The 27,118-nt window shown below is 49.1% G+C and overlaps 1 protein-coding gene and 1 pseudogene across 1 annotated transcript in view; both read right to left on the bottom strand.

The window, feature by feature from the left end:
* LOC144111361 (WD repeat and HMG-box DNA-binding protein 1-like) overlaps positions 1–27,118 on the bottom strand; it is a 402,955-nt gene that overhangs the window by 314,371 nt on the left and 61,466 nt on the right. The window lies entirely within an intron of this gene.
* Positions 2,678–6,230, bottom strand: LOC144111353 (uncharacterized; annotated as a pseudogene).

Genomic DNA, 27,118 nt, shown 5'->3' with positions numbered 1-27,118 from the left:
AATCCCAGCCGCATTTCAGAGCTGTGCGATGTCAGCTCGCATGAAATAAGAGTCGAAATTAATGTGCAGCACTCCACTAAGACTCAAGCAACCACAGATATCCTCTTGAGGTTCCATGAAACATCCATGAACAGCTGAAGGATGTCCGCCGGATGTCTGAGAGGAGGCCAAAAGTATTCGTTTAGTCGTACAAAGGACGTACGGTGATGGCATTCGTTGGCCATCCTTCCCATATATTCATCGGACGTCCTTAAATGGGTGCCCACACCGGACATTCAACGGATATACGCACCTGTGGTGCATCGTGCTTTTTTCAACACCATGAGGAAAGGAAATGGTACACAATTATACAGGGTGCAATATTTCATTACGCTTTCTGTGTACCACAGCGGCACGGGTTATGGTTCTTAAATTTATCGGATGAAACCTCAAACATTTCAATTTTCGATTTCAACTTTCCTGATATTAATTGGTTCAACTTATCCATGCGTACTGGTCAATCAAGAGAATTTCTAAACTTAGACCTTGCATACAAATTTACGCAAAGAGTTGAGGAACCTAATGGCCTAAGCAATACTCTAGATCTTGTTCTGTATCCAGTCATTATCATGCATTGCCAGTTTCAGCGATCATCTTACCTTGTTCTTCGACTTATACATGCCTATCGCTACTCCTCAACTATCAATAAAGTACATTCATGACTATAACAAGGCCAACATTCCAAGTAGTACCAGTGAGTTAGACAAGTTCCTCCACCACTTTCGCATGTTCTCCTCTGCAAGGCCCGTCCATGAAAACTGGTTGCTTTTTAAACAGAACATCACTCACCAATCTATATTAACCCCTTCTATACATTCGAGGCAATGCTAGAAAACCGTGGTTTTCCAACGCCCTTAGAAGACTTTTAATGCTAAACAAACGGCTTTTCCATCTAGCAAAACATTCAGCCAGTGCATTAGGGTGGGAAAAGTATTTCCGGTGTCTTCGCAAATGCATGAGATTTTCGCGACGCTCAAAAAGAAAGTTTTACCTCCAGGACATGCTGGATACATCATTCGCTATGATCCTAAGAAATTCTGAAAGCTTCTAACGCTGCGCAATAAGTCTAAGATATATCTTTGATTAACCCTGATGGCTCTGATATGTTTCATCAGACGATGTGGAAACCTGTTTCCCCCTCCATTTCGACGCGGCCAATCATCTCCATCAGTGTGCATCGGGACAGCACCAGCTGGGCGAGGAGGGAAGTCTCCCCCATGGGGAAAATGGAACGGCGACAGGAGTGCCACCACGTAGGTTACGCGGAATTCTGCGGGACCGGACAGGGTCTCTTCGGATCCAACCAGCGTCGTGAGCGGTTGCAGCCACACGCTCTCGTCACCTTCCGCAGCAGGCGCACTAGCATCCATTGTGCCATGCTGCTAGACTTCTGGTTCCAAGCAGCGAAGTGAGCACAGCAAACGCGCGCTCTGGTTGCCTTCCCCAGAAAATGCTAGGGAATGGCTTTGCCCCAAAAATGCGGCGCGCACAGGAAAACCCGGCCGCCACTGTCGGTGCATACAAATGTTCGCTGCCGATACTTCCGAAGTCGCGCCCCTGCCCCCGCCGGGTAAGTCGGAAGTCCTTCTTACATAGCCTTCTATTTCCGAGGAATGCCTCGTTGATGCTTTGTAGCTGGCTGGCCCGTTCTGTGTATTAACTGCAACTGTAATACATAGCATATGAGTGTCAACGCTTGGTTGTCCCTCCCTTTGTCTCCACCATATTTCCAAAATGGCAGCCCAACGTGTGGCAAGCTCTTGGGACGAGGAACGAGTCAGTCAGTTCGGTTTATGGAATGCCCGCCCGACTTAATCAGCGTTAGGCCTGACCCAAATTCGGAGTTGCTACCAAGGCTAAGATGATTTCTTGATAGTGAGACCGAGCCGTCCACGGAGAACAGCAAGCCAGAAGCGAGTGAATGCGGAAGCCTGAAGTGTGGCCCGATTTTTCTTGTACATAGTTTTAAATAGTTGTAAATATTCTCTGTTCGGTCTGTTTGGCTCTGGGAGCTGTGTGCCATAATCAGTTGATTTCGATTGCAGTCGTGATCGCAGGAAAAGCACCGGGGCGCTGCGACACTGCGAGAAGAGGTGGGCGCCATTCGCGTTAGGGTCACCTTGGCAAAAACGTCTCCCCTCGTGGCGTTGTGTTCTAGGTATTGTCCTTGGCCCTTTGTTGGCACCGGCAAGTGTCAGAGCAAGTAGGCCTAAGGCTCTTCGGGAGCTGCCCGTCGCTTTTGGGAGGACACAGTCGTACCGTGGCACAAGCACGCGCAAATGGGTTTGTGTGGTGTTGCGGCCCTTGCCGGACGCCGAGCGCAGCCGGGCAACGGGCAGGAAGGAACTGAGCCCGACTCCGATCCCAGCATGATAACAAGAACCTTTATTTCACGCAAGCAGCATATCTATATAGAAAGCACTCATGTGACAAGTGACGTCATGAACAGACAACGTTTCAGGCACCAGGGCGAGAGCTCCCGTTAACGCAGACACATGACACGCGGCATAGGCGCCATCAGCACATCTCCCCTTTTTCTGAAAAGATACACCGGCATTTGCAATGACACTTAGCACTGCAGCCATCAAAAGATGAACGCTTCTAATGGAAGCAACCAGTGCTCAAAACAAAATAACAGTCAGTTACTGAACCCATATCAGTCTGGCAGTCAGACATGACAGCCAAATCTCATTCTATATCCAGGTGGGTCAGTTCGTGGCAAGGGAGTATTAGATGGATCGGCAGGTGCCTTGTTAGTAGATGAATTAGTTTCCCGTTCCATTTCTACTGGACTATCATATGCCTGCAGAAACTCATAGCTACCTCCTTCTTCCTTGCAGTCATTCTGCTGGGAAACAAAGCGAACCAGGAATTTCCCGTTTCTTTCTCAAACTATACCAGTAGAAGTTCTAACTACATTCGACCTCGGACGCTGTGCAAGACGCAAGACTTGCGCTTTCACTTTGCAGTCTGTCACCCATACTTCTGCTCCTGGTTTGAGGACTGCAGCGGAAGAGTCCTATGACGACTATTGAACTACTTACGCTACCGCTGTCAAATGGTTACATCACGATCTCTGAACTTCTTCAGGCTCACCCTCTGGGGCAGAAGGTTCTTGGGAGGGACAGGAACTGTTGTACGTAGCCGCCTGCCCATCAGAAGCTCTGCAGGGCTTGTTCCAAGTTGCCCTGAGGCGTTCCTGTACGCTAGCAGCGAAAGATAGGGGTCCTTAGCTTTTATAATCAGCCGTTTAATTGTTTGGACCATCCTTTCTACTTTCCCATTTGCCTGGGGGTATCTGGGTATCATCGTCAATTTGCGAAAGCCATAGTCGCGAGCAAACGACTGAAATTCCTGAGATACAAATTGTGTTCTATTATCTGACATGACACCCTCTGGTACGCCATGTCTTGCAATGAAACTCTTGAGGTGCATAATGACAGTGGCACTTTTTGTTGAAAATAGCAAGGCTATCTCTGGATATCTAGAAAAATGATCTATGACCACCAATTACCGCTTTCCCTCAATATGGCAGAGATCAACGCCTAGCTTTTTCCAAGGACGCTGTGGAGTGGTTGTCAGAATCATTGGTTCCGACTTTTGTTCCCTGTGCTCCACGCAGACTGGGCAATCGGTCACCAAAGCTCTCAGCTGGCAACACAACCCAGGCCACCATATGGACTCTCTGGCTCGAGCTCTGCATTTTTCAATGCCTTGGTGACTCTCGTGCAAGCACATGAAGACCTCTGCACGTAATTTTTGTGGCATCACCAGCTGCACACCTTTGAGTAGCACACCTTCAGCGACTGTCAGCGTTGCTCTTTCCTGCCAGTATGGACGCAAGGCCATCGACAGCGATGAGAATTTTGGCCAGCCTTCCCGGCTGAATTTTACGAGAGCTTCACAGACTTCATTGGCTGCTTGTTCAGCTTTAACTCGTTCAAAAAGGCTAGCCTCGACGGCATTTGTCAAACAGCCAGAAATTAACTTGGCGACTTCGCCAACATTCAGCGCATGAGCATCAATTTGTTTTCCCAGAATCGGGGCTCTAGACAATACATCTGCAGTAACGAAGCTCTTACCCGGGACATGCACAACCGCAAAGCTGAACCGCATGAGCCTCATGCGAAAGTGCTGAATATGAGGTGACAAAACATCTAAAGGTGATTTTCTCAACAACGTTACAAGTGGTATGTGGTCGGTTTCAAACAAAATTTCAAGACCTTTGATGTACCCTTCGAATCGTTCTGCCGCCCAAGTCACTGCCAACGGTTCCTTCTCAATCTGAGAGTATCTGGTTTCGGCAAGCGTCAACAAGCGTGACGCAAATGCAACAGGGCTTTTTTTCATTGTTTGGTGAACTTGCATCAGTACGGCCCCCAAACCGAATGATGACGCGTCAGCGGAAAGAATCGTAGGGTACTTCGCATCATAGTTAGCCATGACGCGCGTCGAAGAGATAACGTCTGACGTACAACAGTGCTTGCTCTTGGGCTGGTCCCCACGTCCATTCGGAACCCTTCAAAAGCAAGTGACGTAAAGGCGCCGTTTTCGAAGCCAAATCTGGTATGAATCTTGCCAGATGATTAGCCATACCGAGCAGCCGTCGAACATCAGACACGTTAGCTGGCGTCGCCAGTTCTTAGATAGCATGAACTTTTTCAGGATCCGGCTATGCCAACTCAACTAAGCACAAAGCCAAGAAATTTGATCTCGGTTACCCCAAAAGAACACTTTTCTTTGTTTAGCGTAACGCCGGCACTTGCGAGACGATCTAAAGTTAGACGCACGCACTCGTCATGTTGAGCCTTGTCACTGCCAAAAATGAGCACATCATCCATCATTTTTATCACGCCTGGGATTCCTTCAAGTATCTGCAACATTTTTTTTCTGAAAGAACTCTGGTGCTGACGTTATTCCAAATGGCAGTCTTTGAAAACAGTATCACCCAACTGGTATTATGAACGTAGTTAACAACTGGCTTTCGGGCAACAGCTTAATTTGAAAGAAGCCAGGGTTGGCGTCCAACTTCGGAAACACAGAGGCCCCACTTAAAAGACCGAGGCTATCATCAACTGTCGGCATGACATAGCGCTCGCGAGGTACACTTTTGTTTAATTGCGTCAAGTCAACACAAATACGAACCACTCCAGGTGGTTTGAGCACTGGCACAATTCCAGCACACCATTCTGTTGGTTCATTTACTTTGCGGATCACACCATCTCGCTCCATACGCTCGAGCTCCTGCTTAACTCGGTCACACAAGGATAAGGCTATGCGACGCGCAACGTGAATTGCAAAAGGTATTGAATTCAACTTTAGTCTAATTTTGTATTCTCCTTTTATCGCTCCTAGACCACTGAAAAACTGCGGGTAGGAAGCTTCGACGGCTGTTGCACTACTGACCGAGTCTGCGAACTTTACTTCCAGAGCCTCAAGCGCTGGGAGACCCAAAAGTACGGAGCGTAATGATGAGACCATGTACACAATTTGCTGGACAGTGTTTTGTTTCCACTGGATAGTGGCACGAAACTTTCCGAAAACATTCAGTGGCTCATTCGACGGGCCTGTTAGGATTAGGTCACACTTTTCTAGCCTGGTAGGCAAACCAGGAAACGCTGAGGGCAGAAGGGAAACTTCGGCAGCGGAATCTACTTTAGCGAACACCGGGGTGCCGTTAATGACGACTTGTACATACCGAGATTAGAGCACTCTCCTTTCACCGCGCCAACGAAATATGCCCCCTTGTCCATATGGAGTGATGAAAGTTGTACCTTCTTTCCACCACGTGCAGCCTTTTTCCGACATACAGCTGCGAAGTGTCCGGAACAATCGCAGTAGTTGCATTTCGTTGCTCTTGCTAGGCACAAGGCTCTGGGGTGCACTCCTTGACCACAGCTGGGACCTGGCCCGGGGGTGCGTGGTCGGTAGGACTGTGCTGTGGGGTGCCGACCTTGTATTCCAAGTGAAGAGCTCTGACGAGCTGCCCGAGTGCTGTCCTCAAGAATTCTTTCCGGGCTGCCCTTGCTTGCTGACCGCGTCAAGGTTGCCGGTCGCCGCTGGTGAGGGTTCATCACCGGTTTCTCGCAGTTGCTGCTGCTATCGTTGGACGGTCTCCTTTAAGCACGCTTTTGCCAAAGCGCTGGCGAGAGTCATATTCGCATCCATTCGAGTCATATTCGCATCCATTTGAGAGTCATATTCGCATTCTCCACAGAAAACAGTGGCCATTCTTTTTTCACTCAAACGAGGCTTACATATGCACATCTGACCCTACACGTAAACGAAATAAAGTTACTCACATAACATTTGACAGAAAACTCACTTTCCTGCCTCACATAAATGCATTTCGTTTTGTGTCGTGTCATTTTATTGCCTTAAAGACCCCTTTCGGGGTATTACAGAAGGGATGTGTTACATATCATAGGTAAAGATTACAGTTTTTGCATGTGAGGATGAACACTCGTCACAAACGCTGATGGGCAGGTGATGGCAGCAATGACATGAGGAAGGCCGTTTCAGATGATAGCTGTTTGGGGAAAAGATGAGCGAGCAAATGTGGCAGTCCTAGTGAGAGCTCGAGCTACATGAAATGGATGCATAGCGCAGTGGGATATGCGTGAAGGCGGTGCTAGGTATGGGGGATAATGAAGCGAACTGTGAAATACCTTATGGAACAGGCAAAGGCTAGCTACATGACGACGAGTGCTTAAGTTCAAAAGTTCGGAGAGAAGTCAGGAAGCTTTCCTATCTTTGAATATATACAGGCTTTTAACGCAAACAACAAGGCAAGCCTTCTGCAAATTTCTCACTCTGTGGTACATCCTGCTTAGACTATGGCTGCATAGTGCATGGTTCAGCAAGGCCGTCTTGTTTGAAATGACTAGATTCAGTGTATAATTTCGGTTTGCCTTTTTCCACTTGTGCATAGAGGATGTCGCCAGCAAACAGCCTTTATGTTGAAACTAACGAACCATCACTTACAGACAGAAGACGTGTTTACATGCTCACACATTCTAAAAATTCGTTCCCTACCGAAACATATCTGTTACGAAACAGCTACAAAGTGCCCATCTAGAACACTCTTTAACAACAAACCACAAACCACCAGGCCATTGCCCTTGTGTTTTGAAGAGATTTGCCAGAATCTCGGCATAGTGAACACATTACCTACCATTGCGCTCAGATGAGAGCCACTATCTCCATGGTACGATTTTCCCGCAATGTGCGATTTCACTCTTACACAGTTTCACAAATAGCAAACTCCACAACAACATATAGCTCAAGAATTTCTTTCACTCGAGGAAAAGTAGCATGGTTTCACAGACTTTCACACTGACGGTTCAAAAACTGATGCCTACGTAGGAAGTACAGTAGTACGAGGAAATGAGAAGGAAATAATAAGGCTTCCACAATGTGCACCTATCTTAAGAGCCCAATTTTTCGCTGTATGCGTAGCCGCAAGAAAAATAGTACATGAGAACCTCAGAAACCGTATTATTTGCACAGACCCCCTCAGCATACTTACAGCTCTCCATTCCAGAAATGTATGCCGCCGCGGTGGCTGAGTGGTTATGGCGCTCGGCTGCTGGCCCGAAAGACGCGGGTTCGATCCCGGCAGCGGCGGTCGAATTTCGATGGAGGCGAAATTCTAGATGCCCGTGTACTATGCGATGTCAGTGCACGTTAAAGAACCCCTGGTGGTCGAAATTTCCAGAGCCCTTCACTACGGCGTCTCTCAGCCTGAGTCACTTTGGGACGTTAAACCCCCATAAACCAAACCATAAACCAAACCATTCCAGAAATGCAATCACTCCGATGCTTGGTGACATCATACACAACATAACAAAAGCCATAGCTTATGGACAAAATATAAACCTTTGCTGGGTACCAAGCCATGTTGGAATTAAAGGCAACGAAAGAGCAGACCTCTGTGCTGCTGAAGCTCATGGCAAGCAAATAAAAAATGTAAATAATCCCTTTAAATATTGCATGAACACGGTAAACTCTAAAGGAAAAAAAAAATGGCAGTCCGCGTGGAACAATGAAGGAAATAACAAATTACACTTTGAAAAAACCAGTTTTAAGTGAACGAAAATCTTGTACCCACCATGAGCGTTCCAAGGAAGTGATTATCTGCCGTCTTCGTATAGGATACACGTAGACCTCACACATAATTTCCTAATAACAAACAAGACAAGCCCAAATGTGAATTATGTAAAGATGAGCTAACCTTAAACCATGTTTTATTTTCATGCAGGAAACTTGAAACACTGTGGAAAAAGCATTTCGCAATTTTTTAAAATGAACATATACCATTTCATCCAGCATTCGTCTTAGATGAAAATGCACTCAACTTTTTACATGCTTTTAAAGACAGCAGATGATTTAAACAAATTGTAGATCTGATAACATACAGTAATTCATAATAACAGACATTTAACCACACCTCAGCCAATTTTTCATTCCTGAGAAGAAGACCGAGGTCTTTATTCGATCAGTTGGGATCCTCGACATCCTTGCGCAGGCAAGGATGATTGCAGAGGTCAGCCGGGTTTCTTTAAAGCTTTTACTAGTGCCCATTTCTTAAATGTATTTCTCTTTGCATCACTAGCATTCTAGGCTGTCTCTACCACCAATCACTTTTCACACTCTGATAAGATTCTGCAGAAAACTATTCAATACCTTGCGCTTGGCGCATGACGGCCTTAGCTGCCTATGTGCCATTAAACCCAACCCAAACTATAGTTTTCCCTCACTTCGAGACTCTTGTCCTTGAAGAATTGAATTGATTACCTGAATGCATTGAAACTGGAGGAGATGCTTTTATATTCCGGCAAATGCTGTCTTCATACTTAAAATCCTAATACGAGTTATTGCTGCCTTTGTGTTTTATTGTTATGTCCTCATTGTATGCTTCACTGCACCTGTCTGCATGATTTATATAAATATATTTTGCTTCTTTTACTTGTACCCTGCCTACCAAAGAATATTTCACCGTTTTTGACCCAAAATGTAATATGTTATCCCGATTCCTCCCCTTCCTTTATATAATAACCATCGCAGGGGTCTTTAAGGGCTAATAAATGATGATGACATGGCACGAGGCTGACAATACACATCCATCTTGCTTGCTTATGTAATGGTAGAAATAAGCCTTCTGAAAATATCGACGAAAATTATTCCTGACGCTTACACAAAATCCATTACAGCCAGGCACTTCAGGAATGGTCTGCACTTTGTGTATGCTACCTGCATGATAATGAAGAATGCCGTGGCTGAGTTTGGCGCCTATCTTAATTTGAATTCACCTATGGCATATGCAGCCGCAGTCATCTTCCGTTACATAAGCAGGTTTCCAAACGAGACTGCAAGATGAAGGAAGCTAAAAATGCGACGATGGCATACCTCGGCACCATGAGAGGCCGCTCAATCACTTTGGAGTGAATGTGGTGTTTACTGCCCCTAACAAAGCCTTTGCACATGTGTGAATGTTAATCCAACAAAAGAGAAGCTAGGGTGCATGATAAAGTGCAAAAGCCCCTTTGTGGAATGCACCCAAGGCCTGGTTTATTCGTTGCCAGCGACTTGTGGGAACGAGAACATTGGGCAGAACGGCAGATGCATGAACTAAAAACTACCATACTACAAAACGAATTTCAAGCAAGCATGCAGAAATCTAGGGATGTGAAACTGTGATGCGCCACCAGCGCCCTCAGCTCTAGCGGCGGCCTGACGCTCGCTCAGGCGGGAGAAGCAAGGTGAAGAAAAGGAAGTGAGACGCGGGGCGCGGCGCGAACGGCACGGGGAGACGAGCTCGAGGAACGGAGCAGGCGAGGTCACGGCTGAACGGCTTCCTGAACCCGGGTGACCAGGCCTGGGGAAGCCGTCCTCGCCCAGTTCTGCTCAACCAGGAGCCTGCTGTCTCGTGTCTCCTGTCTGTCTCTCGCTGCCTCGGAGTGCGGGCGCCGTGCCGGGAACAGGCAGGTGCTGCCTGCCCGGAGATCCTGCCGGCCTTGCTGTGGGATCGTGCCTGCCGTCCCGTGGCTGGGACCCCCTGCCGTGAAAGGGTGCCTTCCTGGCCGTGCCCGGGTGCCCAGACCTGGGCGGCCGTCACCTTTCTGGTGCGTCGTCAGCGCCACCGGTGCTGGTGCTCCGCGCCCGGCTTCCGGCCGCAGGAAGAACAACCCTGCGGAGGTACCTGGCCCCGGCGCCTTTCCGGCGACGGGCCGCGGAACCTCACACCGGAGCCACTCCTCGACCCTCGGCCGCACAGCTCCATACTCATCACTGACTGCTCTCCTATATTAAGTAAACCATTTTTGTTACATCTACGGACGTGCACGGTCTGGGACGACTTTTCTGGATCCTCCGGGGCCCCACCTCGGAGGACGCTCGAACCTGCTGGGGGCCTTTTCCCCTCACAAATTTGGCGTCCGCGACAGGACCAGGCCGAGCAGCGTTTACCAGTTAACAGAGTTCATAAGACAGAATGAGTGCTGCAGATTTTCTCGCGGTAGGAGAGCGCCTGGGTTTGCAGGGACGCGAGTTGCGCGAGTGGGTAGAGGAGGAATTGAGCAAGGCACGAGAGGAGAGAGCTGCGGATCGGGAAGCCACAAAGCGGCGTTTGGAGCTCGAAGCACAGAACTTAGAGCGAGAAGCGCAGAATTTACAGCTTCGAGTTAAACTATCAGAAAGAGAAAATCCTCCTCCTAATCCAAACGCTGAAAGTGCGGAGCGTAGTGCTTCAACCGTTTTTCCCATTAGCCCACATGGCCTGATACCAACGTTTAATGAGGCACGAGATGATTTGGACGCGTATTTGAAGCGTTTTGAACATGTCGCCACAGGGCAAGGGTGGCCGAAGGAGAAGTGGGCCATGGCTTTGAGCCTCTGTCTCGGCGGGGAAGCTCTTAGAGTCTTTGGTCGGCTATCTCCAGAGGACTCCATGGATTATGAGAAAGCGAAACTTGCCCTGCTACGAAGATTTCGTTTTACCGCTGAAGGCTATAGGGAGAGATTTCGGCAGAGCAAGCCTCACGATGACGAGACAGCCTCCCAGTACGCCACAAGGCTTTTCAGTTTCTTTGACCGCTGGGTAGAAATGCGGGGAGAAGGCCGCACCTTTGAGGTGGTGCGCGATATGATTGTTGCTGAGCAGTTTATAAGCAACTGCCACAATCGTTTAGTATTGTTTCTACGAGAAAGGGATTGTAAAAAGGTTGAAAAGATTGTTGAGGCCGCCGACCATTTCCTGGAGGCTCAGAGACAGAATAACCTTGCAACTTTCAAAGACCGGAGTGAGCAGAGTTCAGTGAGGCCTACAATCACGGTTCCTAATCCCAAGTCACAAATTCGATGTTTCTTCTGCGAGAAGGTCGGACACAGGTCTTCCGATTGCCGTTCGAAGCCGAAGGCCCCATATTGCACATTCTGCCGCAAGTCTGGACACGACTTACAATCATGCCGGCGCTGCAGTTCAAGTGACCGGGAGACATCCGCATGTTTCATGTCACCCCAAGGTTCTTGCCCTGATTCACAGCCGGGAAGAGAGCGTTTAGATGTCCAAGCGGCAGATCCTGTTCACAGACCCTCTCCACCGATTGCCAGCATGCCGGTGGTGCACGGGGAAGTGTTTGGACAAAGAGTGTCAGTGCTACGGGACACTGGAAGTAACAGCATCGTCGTACGCCAGGCCCTCGTGCCCGAGGCAGCTTATACTGGGAAAAGAGCGACATTGCTTTTGGCGGATGGTTCCACCATAGAAGCTCCTGAGGCGGAGGTGATCGTCACATCACCGTACTTTACGGGCAAGGCTATTGCAAGGTGCTTACCGACGCCTTTGTACGACGTGTTAATTGGCAATGTCCCGGGTGCACGTGTTCCTTTCTTGGAGAACTCAAATAATTGTTCATCAGTCTCGGCGGACCAGGGGACCAATTCTGCACCGGCTACGCAGGCCAACGCTCCTTGCACAGTTGTGGCGGCGAAAGCTTCGGAGACTATCTTGGATCTCTCTCAGAGCGCGGTCCACGTGTCTCGCCTGGCGTTCCGCAAGAAACAAGAAGAGGACACTAGCTTAGACCTGTGTCGGAAGAAACTCGGGACAACCTTTCCCGGCAAAGCCGAGTCCTCCCACACCTTCCATCTGGTTGACGGCGTATTGTTCCGGACGTATCAAGTGTGCCCTGGCAAAACGATTGAACAGGCGGTGGTTCCAAAGAGCTTGCGCCATCAGGTCCTTGTGCAGGCGCATGAGAGTGCTCTTGCCGGTCATCAGGGTGTAAAGAAAACTACGGCGAGAGTACTGGGTGACTTCTACTGGCCAGGGGTACAAGCCGACATCAAAAGGTTTGTGAAGTCATGCGACGCCTGTCAGCGGACTGTGCCGAAAGGAAAGCTGGGCAACGCTCCATTAGGACGTATGCCTATTATTTCCACACCTTTTGAGCGGGTGGCGGTGGACATCATTGGACCTTTGACTCCAACCTCATCTAGAGGGAACCGATACATCCTCACGTTGGTGGATTTTGCCACCAGGTATCCCGATGCGGTAGCCCTTCCTGCCATCGATTCAGCCACTGTGGCGGAAGGCCTTCTCGAGATGTTCTCCCGTATTGGGTTCCCACTGGAGGTATTTTGTGATCGGGCTTCGTGTTTCACATCTGCACTTATGCGAGAAGTGAACGATTTGCTAGCTATAAAACATTTAAGTTCGACACCATACCATCCTATGTGCAACGGGCTTGTGGAGCGGTTTAATGGGACCTTGAAGAGCATGCTACAGAAGTTGTGCCAAGAACACCCCAAGGCATGGGACCGTTATCTTGCTCCACTGCTCTACTGCACTACTCCACTGCAAGCTAGCCTGGGGTTTTCCCCATTTGAGCTCATCTACGGTCGCCAAGTCCGAGGGCCAGTTACCATTCTAAAAGAGCTCTGGACAGCCGGAAACCTGTCTGACACTGTCAGGACAACGTATGGTTATGTGCTAGATCTGAGGGAGCGTCTAGAAGGCACGCTGCAGCTCACACACCAAAATTTAATGAGGGCGCAGAGGTCACAGAAGATGTACCACGATAGGCGCGCCTCTAATAGGAAACTGAAGGTTGGTGATCGAGCGCTAATCCTTCTACCCGCTTCTCATAACAAGCTCATCATGCATTGGAAAGGCTCTTTTGCGGTCACCGGCAAAAAGAACGAAGTCGATTACTGGCTTGACGTGGGCCCCAGCAAAAAGTTGTTTCACATAAACATGTTGAAACGCTATGAAGAACGCCAGCCAGTGAATGCCCTCCAAGCGTCATCGTTCGTGGTCGTTGAGGAAGTGGAGGCAGAAACTCCAGTGCCAACCTTCAGTGCGAATCCTGGTCCTGGGATTGGAGCTATCAAGCGAGCTCAAACTTTGAATGAGACGCAGTTAGCCGCACTAGATAGATTGCTGGAGGCTCACCGGGTAACCAATCTTTTTGTGTGAACTTCCTTTGGTGGTGCCTGTGTAGTTACATTTTTGTTGTGTGTTTTGTGTGTGTGCAACATGACAGCCAGTGAACGGTGGTGCGCGTGGGAAAGTGTTCAGTGTGGTGTGGTGCAGTCCGCCGACCAGTGCTTGGTGCAAGTTTTTTTTTTTTTCGGAAAAAAAAAAAACTTCTCAAAAGGGGGGCATATTTGTGATGCGCCACCAGCGCCCTCAGCTCTAGCGGCGGCCTGACGCTCGCTCAGGCGGGAGAAGCAAGGTGAAGAAAAGGAAGTGAGACGCGGGGCGCGGCGCGAACGGCACGGGGAGACGAGCTCGAGGAACGGAGCAGGCGAGGTCACGGCTGAACGGCTTCCTGAACCCGGGTGACCAGGCCTGGGGAAGCCGTCCTCGCCCAGTTCTGCTCAACCAGGAGCCTGCTGTCTCGTGTCTCCTGTCTGTCTCTCGCTGCCTCGGAGTGCGGGCGCCGTGCCGGGAACAGGCAGGTGCTGCCTGCCCGGAGATCCTCCCGGCCTTGCTGTGGGATCGTGCCTGCCGTCCCGTAGCTGGGACCCCCTGCCGTGAAAGGGTGCCTTCCTGGCCGTGCCCGGGTGCCCAGACCTGGGCGGCCGTCACCTTTCTGGTGCGTCGTCAGCGCCACCGGTGCTGGTGCTCCGCGCCCGGCTTCCAGCCGCAGGAAGAACAACCCTGCGGAGGTACCTGGCCCCGGCGCCTTTCCGGCGACGGGCCGCGGAACCACACACCGGAGCCACTCCTCGACCCTCGGCCGCACAGCTCCATACTCATCAGTGACTGCTCTCCTATATTAAGTAAACCATTTTTGTTACATCTACGGACGTGCACGGTCTGGGACGACTTTTCTGGATCCTCCGGGGCCCCACCTCGGAGGACGCTCGAACCTGCTGGGGGCCTTTTCCCCTCACAGAAACACAAAGGTCAGTTGTTCCGCGCAATCTTGAGGCAGCTTCGATAACGAGGCTGCGCGGTCACTGTATCAGTAAACTGTCCACCGCGTTAACAAAGAAGGAACTAGAAACATTAAACTTTGATTCACCTCTCTGATTGCAAAACTTATTTTGTGGCTTAGAGTCCATGAACGATATAGGTGTGATGCATGTGGTCATGTAGGCGGCATAAGAAGCCGTGTTTTGTCAAAATAAACCGAGTTGTAAGTCTGCGCCTGTCTCCTGCCTTGTCATGTCGTTTTGCGTGGCTCCATTACAAACTGCTGTTTTTAGCATTATTTGTTCGTTGTTAAATCCTTCGTGCCCCTTTTTGTGTTTCCTGTCTTTTGATCAGGGCTCCCATCTCCAGAATGATATGATTATGGACTCCTCCCAGACCGTACTCCCCCTTTTCGCCTATTTTCATTTTTGCGAACTTGCTAAATATTCCCTGTGACATTAGGCAGTAGCCGATGTTCTAGAATTCCCATGATTTTCCTTCACTTTCTCTATTTGCAGTAAGCAGGTTGCACAGCTTACAGAGGACTAGGGGTTCTGGTGCCGACATGAGCACCGTGCACTTAGAGCTCCTGTTTCTACAGCTTTCATAGGCACTTGGAGCAGTCCACGGCACTGGCCTTTCATCACGGGATTTCAAGGAAGCCAGCCAGAACAGTGAAGAGCACATTGCTTCAAATGACACAGGGGCAATATTCTGCGTCGATGGAACAATGATCAGAGCGTGAAGGGGAAGGTGATGGCGTGCGTAACTTTCCTGGCATTGTTACTTCGGGGTGGAAGTGTGGATAACGGCATGTGCCCAGCAATGACGAATGATTTGGCTGCATGGCCATGTCTCGACTTCATTGCGGAACACTGGATTAAGAGCGGCTGGATTAAGAGAGGCTTGTCACGTGATGCCGGGCTATTTAAACAGCTCAACTGGGTTCCGGTGCCGACATGAAGACCGCGCACTTAAAGCTCCTGTTTTTGCAGGTTGGTCAATTTTACCACTATAGACCAGCTTAAAAAAATTCAGTGTGTGCAGGAACCCTGCATGCCACCAAAGGGGATTGTTAGTTTGCGTGCTCTTTGTTTACCACTCTCTTTGTTGAAAGCTCTTTTACTCATGGCCGGAGATGCTAAGACAAATGCTGGTCCTCTTTCAGAAAACATAGAAAACGAACCACTAGATGCAATAAAATGTTTACCAAAACTGCCAAGAGAATACCCTGTCAGAGCTTGAGGTTCTGGGGTTGATTTAGAAAGCACTGCAGGAACTATTTGAACAGATGGCATTAAAGATTGAAGCTCTGACCGAGAATAGTGAAAGGGAGGGTTTTCAGGCACAAAACAGCAAACTGGCTGATGCCATGTGGAATACGCTAGCAAAACAAGGCGATATTGAAAACTGGTCGCGGAGAAATAATTTGCTTTTTGTTGGTGTGGAGGACGCCGAAAAAGAAACCTGGGATGCGTCCGAGTCCAGGGTGATTTCGCGTTGTGCAAAAAGACTAGAGCTAGAAAGTAATCCCTCTTCTATGCAGAGAGGGCACACAGTTGAGAAAGGAAGGCCTGTTGAAGTTCGCCGCTTTCAAAGATAAGCAGAGGGCCTTGCCAGCTGCCTCAAAAGTGAAGGGAACTGACTTTTTAATAAGTGAAGAATATTCGAAACATGTTCAACAGGCAAGGAACTGCCTACATGCATTGCCCTGGAACAAAAAGGCAAGTACACACTCAGGTAAAACAAGCTGGTGATGGGCGGAAGAAAAAATTAATCACGGTTCCAGTGGTTGTGTTCGAGAATATGCCCAATAGCAACTAACACAGCCTTGTAACAGATTTACTAGAAACAGTACTGAGCACTTATGTTTTATTGCCGTAAACTGACAAAGCCTAAAAAATAAAATTGCTGATTTCGCTGGCATTTTGTCTAACGGAGCCTGACACTTATCGTCACCGAATACTGGCTAGACTCTGATGTTGCCGATTCTGAGGTTTTTCCGTCTGGCTATGTTGCATATTGAAAGGGCCGAAATGCACGTGAAGGGGGGGAGGGGTATTCATTCTTGTGCGTGACTTGTGCAGCAGTGGCCTTGATGTGGCAGAAGCAAGCCTTCTATATCCTGCCTCCTGTTTTCCTAGGTTTGACAAACTTGGCCAACAGCATAGCATTGACCTCCCGTCAGCACCAATCAACACACATGGCCTGCTGCGGCTAGTTCAGCTGTGTCATCAGCTGCTTGCGGTGTCTCCGGCAACCGGTCACCTGCACCTGCGCATGTTACACCCCTAGACCAACTATTTACACTGCCTGCATCGGTGGCCTCAGTCAGTTGTGCAGCAGCGGCTTCGATGTGGCTGAAGCAAGCCTTCTCATTCCTACCTCCTGTTTTCCCAGGTTTGTGCGCCAAGTTTTCCTGGCATTCTTAAATTCTTTGCCGCTACCGTCGCTGCAGCTGCCTTGCAATGCCTAGCAATGTTGAACTTTCAAAGTGACTTGAACAACTCGAAGATGTTTTCAAAGCTAAATTGGACGAAGTAGTTGGAAAAGTTACGAGCAGTGTAGTATCTAAATTTGATGCAGAGCCTTCTTTGGTGGTCAGTGACCTAAAAAAAAGAAATTGATGAGTTAAAAACAAGCCTCAGCTTTTTAAACGATATGGTTGAAGCTTTGAAGACAGGAAACAAGGAACTGAAGAAAAAAACAAAGCTCAGAAAACACGGAACAACAAGCTTGAAAAGAGAATAGCAGACATGGCACAATACTCAAGGAACAATAATCTTGAAGTCAAGCGTCCCATGCTCGCAGGGTGAATACCATGTCCATTCTTCAATTTATTGGCTCTAAGATTTACTGCCCTAAACAAAAACGTAGCATATGGACGGGACGAAGAAGGGCGAAGACAGGACGGTTGTAGCAACCATCCTGTCTTCGCCCTTCTTCGTCCCATCCATATGCTACGTTTTTGTTTATATAATATGTCTGACCAACTGGCCCCCCAGTATACTCTGCCCTATTACTGCCAGCAACACAGATGTTGTTCCCCGCGTCCCCGCTAGAAAGAAACCAGACACAAAAAACTTGATTGGTCAGTCCCACTCCCGGCCGAAAAAGGCTGTGTTCATGAGCAAAGCTCGCAAGGTCCACCTTTGTGCAAGTGATCTTGGCTTCAGTCCTTCTGAAACTGTGTCGGTCTATATAAATGACCACCTCACTGCCCAAAACAGGCTGCTGCTGCTTGCAAAAGCTAAACAGCTAAAAAAATATAACGGTTGGGAATTCTTGTGGACAAAGGACGACGTCATATTGGCTAGGCAGACATGTGCGAGCACTGTCTACCGGATCCAAAACGAATCTGACCTGCAGGTATTCCTGCAAAAACAAATCTGGCCTGCTGGGCTAGGTGACACATTTTTTTCTTGTTTTTTTCCCCTAAATCTTCACCATGTCCTAGATAAGTTCCAGTCAGATAATTGAGCATTTTTCTAATTTATGCTATTCTGTAATACATTTCAAAGCGCGAAGTTTGCGTAAACATTATGACGAATTAAATTTCTTGTTAACTTCTTGTCGTCGCATATTTTCAATCATCTGTTTGTCTGAGACATGGCAATGTAGTGCCAATACAAACTTGTAGTGCTTTTCCATCTTACTATCCTGAATATTGTCATTGTGTTTTTTCCACGCCATGGTGGTTCTGCAAATTTTATTTCTTTTGGTATAAAATATAAACGAAGAATAGATTCATGCTTAAATGTGGCTGATTGTGAGTCTGGATTGAACTGGAGCATTCTGTGTTTGGTATAGACAATAATAATGTTGTAATTGGCTGTATATACAGATCCCCAAGTTCCAATATTCCGGCCTTCTGTGAAGCTCCAGACACTGTGCTTGATATCTTATCTAAAGAAAGTAAGTGTGTAGTTATTCTGGGTGATATCAACATAAATTTACTAGACCATAACGCTCATAGTGACCAGTATATTAAATGCTTTCAGGGGTATGGAATTGAATCATTAATCGACCTTCCAACTTGCTGCACTTCCACTGGGTCTGGCTCTCTCATTGATCATGCATTAACCAACCTTCTTAATCCCCCATTGGCTTTTATTATTAGGGCAGATGCGACTGATCATTACCCTGTCTCACTTTTCAAAATAGTCCTCACACCACAACATACACTTTCTCCAAGAACGTCTTTAATTGTCCACACTTCCTTCCCTTAATATTGATACGTGCCACTGTAGAAGAAGAAGAAGCACCTGCATTCATAGAGGAAGAAGATGGCTCTCTCTCTCGCTCGCGCGCTCGGACCACTTAGGGACCCCATTGTACGTTACGTTTGGTGGAGGTGCTGGGTATGCTTCCCTACCACTTCACACCGTACACCATCACTACGGACCTCCCACCTGTTCACCATCGACCCAGCCGCTGTATCCGCAGAGAGTCGCCTGAATTTGGGCCCCTTCCCTCGCACTGACATGGCCACTGAAACAAGGTCCCCGGCGCCAACCCAGCCTAGCCCGTTGAGTCCAACTGCCATGGCCACTGACACCCGGCCCCTCGCTCCAATCCTTTGCCACCCACCACAAACACCGATATATATAGCAACTGCACAGCTACTATAGTCCTCCATAAAGTCAGCAATAAAATTCCAATAAGGAAGGGCGTCAGGCAAGGAGACACAATCTCGCCAATGCTGTTCACCACATGTTTACAGGAGGTATTTCGAGGCCTGAATTGGGAACAGTTGGGAATAAGAATAAATGAAGAATACCTAAATAATCTGCGGTTCGCTGATGACATTGCCTTGCTGAGTCACTCAGGAGGTGAACTGCAAATCATGATCAATGAGTTAGACAGGCAGAGCAGATCGATGGGTCTAAAAATTAACATGCAGAAAACCAAGGTAATGTTCAACAGCCTAGCAAGGGAACAACAGTTCACAATTGGCAGCGAGAGCATAGAAATTGTGACAGAATACGTCTACTTAGGGCAGGTAGTGACAGCTGATCCGGATCATGAGAGGGAGATAACTAGAAGGATAAGAATGGGGTGGAGCGCATATGGCAAACTCTCGCAGATCATGAGTGGCAGTTTACCAATTTCCCTCAAGAGGAAAGTGTACAACAGCATAATCTTACCAGTACTCACCTACGGAGCAGAAACGTGGAGGCTAACGAAAAGGGTTCAGCTTAAGTTAAGGACAACGCAGCGAGCCATGGAAAGAAAAATGATAGGTGTAACGTTAAGAGATCGGAAGCGGGCAGAGTGGGTGAGGGAACAAACACGGGTTAATGACATCCTAGTAGAAACCAAGAGAAAGAAATGGGCTTGGGCAGGGCATGTAATGCGAAGGCAAGATAACCGCTGGTCCTTAAGGGTAACGGAGTGGATTCCAAGAAAAAGTAAGCGGAGCAGGGGGCGGCAGAAGGTTAGGTGGGCGGATGAGATTAAGAAGTTTGCAGGCAAAGGGTGGATGCAGCTGGCAAAGGATAGGGTTAATTGGAGAGACATGGGAGAGGCCTTTGCCCTGCAGTGGGTGTACTAAGGCTGATGATGATGATGATGACAAACACCACCATCTTTTCACGGTGACGTCTTCGAAGACGCTGAGGATTGGCTGGAGACCTTCGAGCGAGTTGCTCGCTACAATGGCTGGAGCGACGAGCGCAAGCTCCACAATGTATATTTTGCTCTGGAAGAGTCTGCTCAGACGTGGTTTGAAAACCACGAGACTACCCTTCCCACCTGGGAGACGTTTTTCCGGAATCTCCTGGCTACATTCCCCAATGCAGACTGCCGTGAGAAGGCTGAAGCTGCTCTGCACTCCCGCAATCAGTGCACAAACGAAAGTGTGCACATGTACATCGAGGACATGGCCCGTCTTTTCAAGCGTGCTGAGGCCATCTCATGCGTGGGTTTAAGCAGGAGCTCTTCACAGGCCTCGCATGCAGCCCACCCCGCACTGCAGCAGAATTCCTCACCAAGGCGACCACCATGGAGATGACGCTCCAACAACAGGCCAGCCAGTACAATCGAGACATCAACAGCATCGTGCCTGAAGCCTTTTCTTCATGCCTTGGCGGCAGTGCAGACACCTTGTGCGAACTGATTTGGTCAGTTGTCCGGGAGGAACTCCAACGGTTCCGTCTGCCCCAGGTTGCGCCTGCACCGCTTGCAGCGCTGACAGAAGTCGTCAGAGACAAAGTGCGGCAGGTTGTGCAGAAACCTCCTGTCCCCGAAGCGCCGCCCCAGTTCGGTGACAGACCCACGTACACGTCCACTGTGCATCGCACGGCTGGCTACGGTCCCGCTACTCCGACGCCTGCCATGAGCAGCATCGGCACATGTAACGAAACCGCAACTGGCTACGATATCAACCCGACATCTTCCGTCAGTAGCATCGCCCCATATTATGCCACTGCACCTTCTACAGCAGAGCGACATCCACAGAAGTTGGATTTGTGGTGTACACCGGACCGTAGCCCTCTGCGCTACCACTGTGGGGAGCCCGGTCATCTCTACTGAGCCTGTCCGTACCGCCAAGTGGGTCTTTGCAGTTTCCATCCCGACGCACCTTGTCCTCAGAACGGTGAACAGCCACATGAGATAGCAGAGCATCTCTGGGCGTGCCAGAACTATGTCTACTCTGGAAGGCCAGAGTCCCGTTTGCTTTCGTCTCTCCGCTATCGTGCTTCCAGCGCCGGCCGCCAGAGTAGCTCTGCTGGCAGTCTCTCACCCAGTCCGCGTCGGGAAAACAACACCAGCGACCTCTGCATGCAAGGCCGCTGACGTCGAGACGTGTCAACATCCTGCATCGCGAAACCATCGAGCCAACGATACCTGGACAGAGAGAGGCAGCGACAGTACCCGATACGGTGCATCCGATTCGTGGGTGGCAATTGACTGCACTGAGATTACTGCGCTGCTCGATACTGGTGCTGATTATTCTGTTATGAGCCGCGACTTTGCTGGAGACCTTAAAAAGGTTCCGACACCATGGACAGGGACCCACATCCGCACCGATGGTGGCCACCTAATTTTCCCTGTTGGCAAATACACGGCTATAGTTGGAATTCGTGGTTTCACATACGTTGATGAATTTGTCGTGCTCTCCGAGTGTTCCAGAGACTTGATTTTGGGTATCGACTTCCTGCAGGCGAACGGCGCTGTGATTTTCCAACGAATATCTGCACCGCGTCAAAGCCACGGCTATTGCCTTCCTCCACGACGTTGCTGAGGTCCCAGGTTTGTGCAGCATAGGAGGACCCACTCCAGAAAATGCTGGCCCACACCATGCTCTTCAGTCAGTCAAAATAAACCTGGCCCTGCCATCGATTTTGTGCCTTCGGTGCATTCGTAGAAGAAGATGGTTCTCTCTTGCTCGCGCGCTCGGACCACTTAGGAACCACCGCAGTTTTCCGCCTTGGCTCCGGAAGTTCTCCTTCGCGTTGTACGCTACAATATCTTCTGTCGACTAGCCGAAGATAAATTTGGTAACTAATGCTCAGACAGCATATAGTACTTTCTCATCCTTAATCGCAAATTCTTTGGCTTCCGCTACATCAACCATTATATGCCGCAAGAAGTATTCATATCCTAACAACCCATGACTTAGCAAGGGCCTTCTTACAGAGAGAAAGAAAATATACGCAGGAAAACTAAAGGACAACCATTTAACACTCGTCAACATCAATGGTATAAAAAGTACTGTAACTCTTTGACAATACTTTCGAAAAAAGCCAGGAAAAATTATTACGAAAATGAAATCCTTAGCTCCGACTCTAAATACAGTAAAGTGGCGCCTCATCAGCTCTTTTCTCAATAGGAACTCAAACTCATCTATATCAACTATCATTCAGGATGGATTATGTGTTCATAGCCCTGTAGACATTGCTAATGCTTTGAGCGGTTTCTTTTCCTGTTCCTCTACAGCTCCTACTTCGACCTACCCTGACTGCCCCGCTTTCTCTGAGAATTTGTTCTTCCTCGCCCCTGAGTCACCTGCTGAGGTGAAAAGCACCATCCTAAATATGAAACCTGCAAACGCTGGTTTAGACAATATTCATGGAAATAATATGAAAGCGATTGCAGATGGCATTGCTGATGTCCTCACACATATAATTAACTTAATATTTGAATCTGCTGTTTTTCCCCAAGATATAAAGGAAATGAACTCGTGCGTGTTTTCAAGAAAGAGGAACGAAATCTTATTAATAATTACAGGCCCATCTCTGTCCTTCCATTTTTCAGTAAAATCATTGTTGAGAAATTGATTCATTCAAGACTGTGTAGTTAAAATCTTGTCACATATATTAAGGAGCCCAAATTAAATTTTAAAGGAAAAAGGTGTGAAGAAGACGATGCGAATTAACCGAAGAACAAAGAAGAGGAAGAAGAAGCATTCGGTGAGCTGGAGGGAGGTGATTGGTGGAGAAGCATTCGGTGAGGTGGAGAGAGATGATTGGTGGAGAAGAGAAGAAGACGAGTGGACTAACACCGAGGCTATAAAAGGGCGAGTGAGAGCGAGGCCCGGGGGGGAACAGCAGAGAAGCGGAGGCTCCGGTGGGTCAGGGTCACTTTGGCTGGAAGAGAGCGACGCCGGCTACTGCTCCGGTGAGCTCGCGTTCTACGACATCGCGTCGTGGACTTCCTGCCGTGCCTGAGCCCGTTCCGAGGAGTCAACAGAGGACGCTACCACCTGCTACGGCCAGGGGTGTCTCCAGCACTGTTGCCACCCATCCGGGTCGTGCCCCGACGCCAACAACACCGGCATCACCTCCACGGGCACTTGGACCGGGAGCTTGTACGACGCAGCCAGCGACGCCAGCCCGAACACGTCGAACACCGCCAGCGATGCCAGCCCAAGCATGGCGAACGCCGCCTCGACACCGGCTATGGGATCCATACAACGCCGCAGCTACACCGAACCAACCGTGAGCACGAACGCCGACCGCTAATAGTAGAGCACTAGTAGTAGACGCTAGTAGCAGTGTGCCCGGGTCGTGTGTATTTATAGTCTTTATGCTTTGTGTTAGTTTTGTTAGTTTTGTGTTCTAGTGTGTGTGCCACGTCGGGTGTATTAAATGTGCGTTTGTGTGAGTACACCCGTCACCTAATCCATTCTTTCAGTCCGAGTGTTCTCCGGAGAGATCCGTGACAAATATAAGTGGCGAGCCTGCCGGGGGGGAACAGTAGAGAAGCGGAGGCTCCGGTGGGTCAGCGACACTTTGGCTGGAAGAGAGCGACGCCGGCTACTGCTCCGGTGAGCTCGCGTTCTACGACATCGCATTGTGGACTTCCTGCCGTGCCTGAGCCCGTTCCAGGGAGTCAACAGAGGACGCTACCACCTGCTAAGGCCAGGGGTGTCTCCAGCGCTGTTGCCACCCATCGGGGTGGTGCCCCAATGCCAACAACACCGGCATCACCTCCACGGGCGCTTGGACCGGGAGCTTGTACGACACAGCCAGCAACGCTGCCAGCGACGCCAGCCCAAGCGCGTCGATCGCCGCCTCGACGCCGCCTACTGGGTCCATACAACGACGCAGCCACACCGAACCAAATGTGAGCACGAACGCCGAACGCTAATAGTAGACGCTGATAGCAGTGTGCCCCGGGTCGTGTGTATTTATAGTATTTGCATTTTGTGTTAGTTTTGTGTTCTAGTGTGTGTGTCACGTAGGCCGTATTAAATGTGCGTTTGTGTGGGTACACCCATCACCTAGTCTGTTCTTTCGGTCCGAGTGTTCTCCGGAGAGATCCGTGACAAAGTGGCGAGCCTGCCAGGATACATTTCCTTTTTCTTTTTTGCTTTGTCTCGGATTTTTCGGATCTCTCGACGGCAGAAAGAATGGATTTGGCAAGAACGTTAGAACTGGCGCACAAGCTAGGGAGGCAAGGAAGAGGCGATGCATCTCTGTGAGGAGGAGGGAAAGAGGCAGAAAGAGGAAAGGGCGCAAGCACGCGCAGACGCTCGTGATGCAGAAGAGCACGAAGAGATAAGATCTCGCGAGGCAGAGAGAAGAGCTCGCGAGGCGGAAGAGCGAGAAGAGAGCTCAGGAGGCAGAACAGGAGAAAAGAAGGATAGAAAGGGAGAAGGAGTTTATTTTGTGGAAACAGGCGCATGTCGCGGGAGGATCTGAGGAGATCACGGAAAATGATCAGCGTTCCTTAGCGGGTACAGAATCTCCTAGACCAGCCCGAGTTTGCCCAGGGAAGCTGATGGCTCCTTTTGATCACAAGAGAGATGATTTGGATGCATATCTGCAACGATTCGAGCGGATAGCTTTGGGGCAAGGCTGGGAGCGCAGTGAATGGGCCACGGCATTAAGCATGTGTTTAGTCGGAGAGGCGCTCAATGTGTTTGGAAGGATGCCTGCTGCTGATTCCATGGACTACGAGAAAGTCAAAAAGGCACTGCTCCAAAGATTCAGGCTTACGGCAGAGGGTTTTCGTGAGAGATTTCGCACCGCGAAACCTGAGGATTCAGAAACCACTAAGCAGTTTTCCTGCTGGCTATCCAACTATTTTGATAGGTGGCTTGATATGTCAAACACAGAAAAGAGTTTTGAAGGGGTGCGTGACAAGCTGGTCACAGAGCAATTTTTAGCGTGTTGCAGCTCAAAGCTGGCGCTATTCCTGAAAGAAAGTAAGTTGTGTTCGCTGGAAGATTTCGCCGACACTGCAGACCAATTCCTCGAGGCTCAAGGGTTAAGAAATTTGAGTAAGGCAAAGGAGGAAACCCAAAAGACCTTAGAGACAGATGCGGCAAGACCAAGATCATATGGCAGTGCATCTAAGGCGCCAGTAAGGTGTTTTCTGTGCGGCAAGGTGGAACACCGTGCAGCTGACTGTCGGACTAGTAGCGCTGCCCAGAAAACACAGGTTGTGTGTCAAGGCTGTAAGAGGAGGGGTCATACTCTGGATAAGTGCCGATACAGAACTCAGGACCGAGCTGCATGTGTTGTCGACTCTAGGGTACAACTTGTCACGTCACCCGAAGTTCCACAGTTGAAAGGAGAGCAAACGCCGCTGGAAAATGAGGCAGTGAGTGGAACATACAAGTCGAAAGCAGCAGTGCCAGTGGTGGTTGGGCAAATAGGGGACCGTCCTATATTGGTGCTTAGAGACAGCGGAGCTAACACAGTCTTGGTTCATAGAAGCCTGGTGAAGGACAAGGATCTTACAGGGGAAGCGTCAGCCATCACTCTTGTAGATAGCACAGTGAGGTACCTTCCTGAAGCAAGGATTCTAGTGTCCACGCCATATTATACTGCACAGGTAGTGGCAAAGTGCGTAGACCAACCCATTTACGATCTCATCTTAGGAAACATTACGGGTGCAAGAAGTGTCGAAGACCCCGATCCTGAGAGGAGGATGCTCGACGTTGAAGAACAATCAAAGGAGGAAAGGCCTGCGACAGCTCAGATGGGTGCAGTCAGTTTTTCGTCGGCAGTGGAGACAAGAGCTGAAGCGACAACCCGAGCAACGCAGCGTCCGCTCTCTGCTCCTCTTACGATGTGCCTGAGCGTAACAACGGTCGAAATTGCAATTAGGCAAAAGAAAGACCCGAGCTTGAAGGCTTGCTTCGAAAGAGTTGGGGAAAGAGTGAAAAGAAAGAAGAGTCGGACGTCATTCGAGTATCAATTGGTAAATGGTCTTCTGCACAGGGAATGCATATTTAGTTCAGGAAGGCGGGTCCAACAGCTGGTGTTACCAAGAGATATGCGAGCGAAAGACCGTACTACGCTTAGGACATGACGCCATTATGGCCGGACACCAGGGTGTTCAAAAAACGGTGTTTAGGATCACCGAGGAGTTCTTTTGGCCGGGTGTTCAGAGTGACGTTAAGCGCTTTGTTCGCTCAGGTGACGTGTGCCAGCGCACAGTTCTGAAGGGAAGAGTTGGTCCCGTACCTCTGGGCAAGATGCCAGCCATCGACCTACCGTTTCAGCGAGTGGCGGTTGACATTGTGGGGCCAATCTCTCCAGTATCCGCCAAAGGCAATAGATATGTGCTTACTCTGGTTGACGTGGCCACTCGTTATCCTGACACTATTCCACTGAGAACTATTGACAGTATCCAAGTGGCAAAGGGTCTTGTGGAATTGTTTTCGCGTTATGGGTTCCCGAGGGAAGTTTTGAGTGACCGGGGCTCGAAATTCACATCGGAACTAATGAAGGAGGTTAACCGCCTTTTGTCAGTAAGGCAATTACTGACAATGCCTTACCATCCCATGTGTAATGGGCTTGCAGAGCGGTTCAACGGTACCCTCAAATACATGATCAAGAAAATGTGCCAGGAGAGACCTACTGATTGGGATAGATTTGTCCCAGCTCTTTTGTTCGCTTACCACGAGGTAGAACAAATGAGTATTGGTTTCTCGCCTTTCGAGATGTTATATGGGAGAACCTTTAGCAGTCCACTTACAATACTCAAGGAGCTGTGGGCTAATAAAGAGATTGCATCAAATCTGAAAACCACATACTTATACGTGTTTGAGTTGCGGGATAGGTTGAAGGAAACATGCAGGCTTGCACATCAAAGCCTGGAAAAGGCGCGTGAACGCCACAAGGGATGTTATGAAAAGAAAGCCATTCATAGAAATCTGAATCTGGGCGACAGGGTTCTTTTGTTGCTACCCATGGATCA

Source organism: Amblyomma americanum, chromosome 11, assembly GCF_052857255.1.
Source record: "Amblyomma americanum isolate KBUSLIRL-KWMA chromosome 11, ASM5285725v1, whole genome shotgun sequence".
Taxonomy (NCBI): domain Eukaryota; kingdom Metazoa; phylum Arthropoda; class Arachnida; order Ixodida; family Ixodidae; genus Amblyomma; species Amblyomma americanum.
This window is presented reverse-complemented; position numbering and strand designations above follow the sequence as displayed.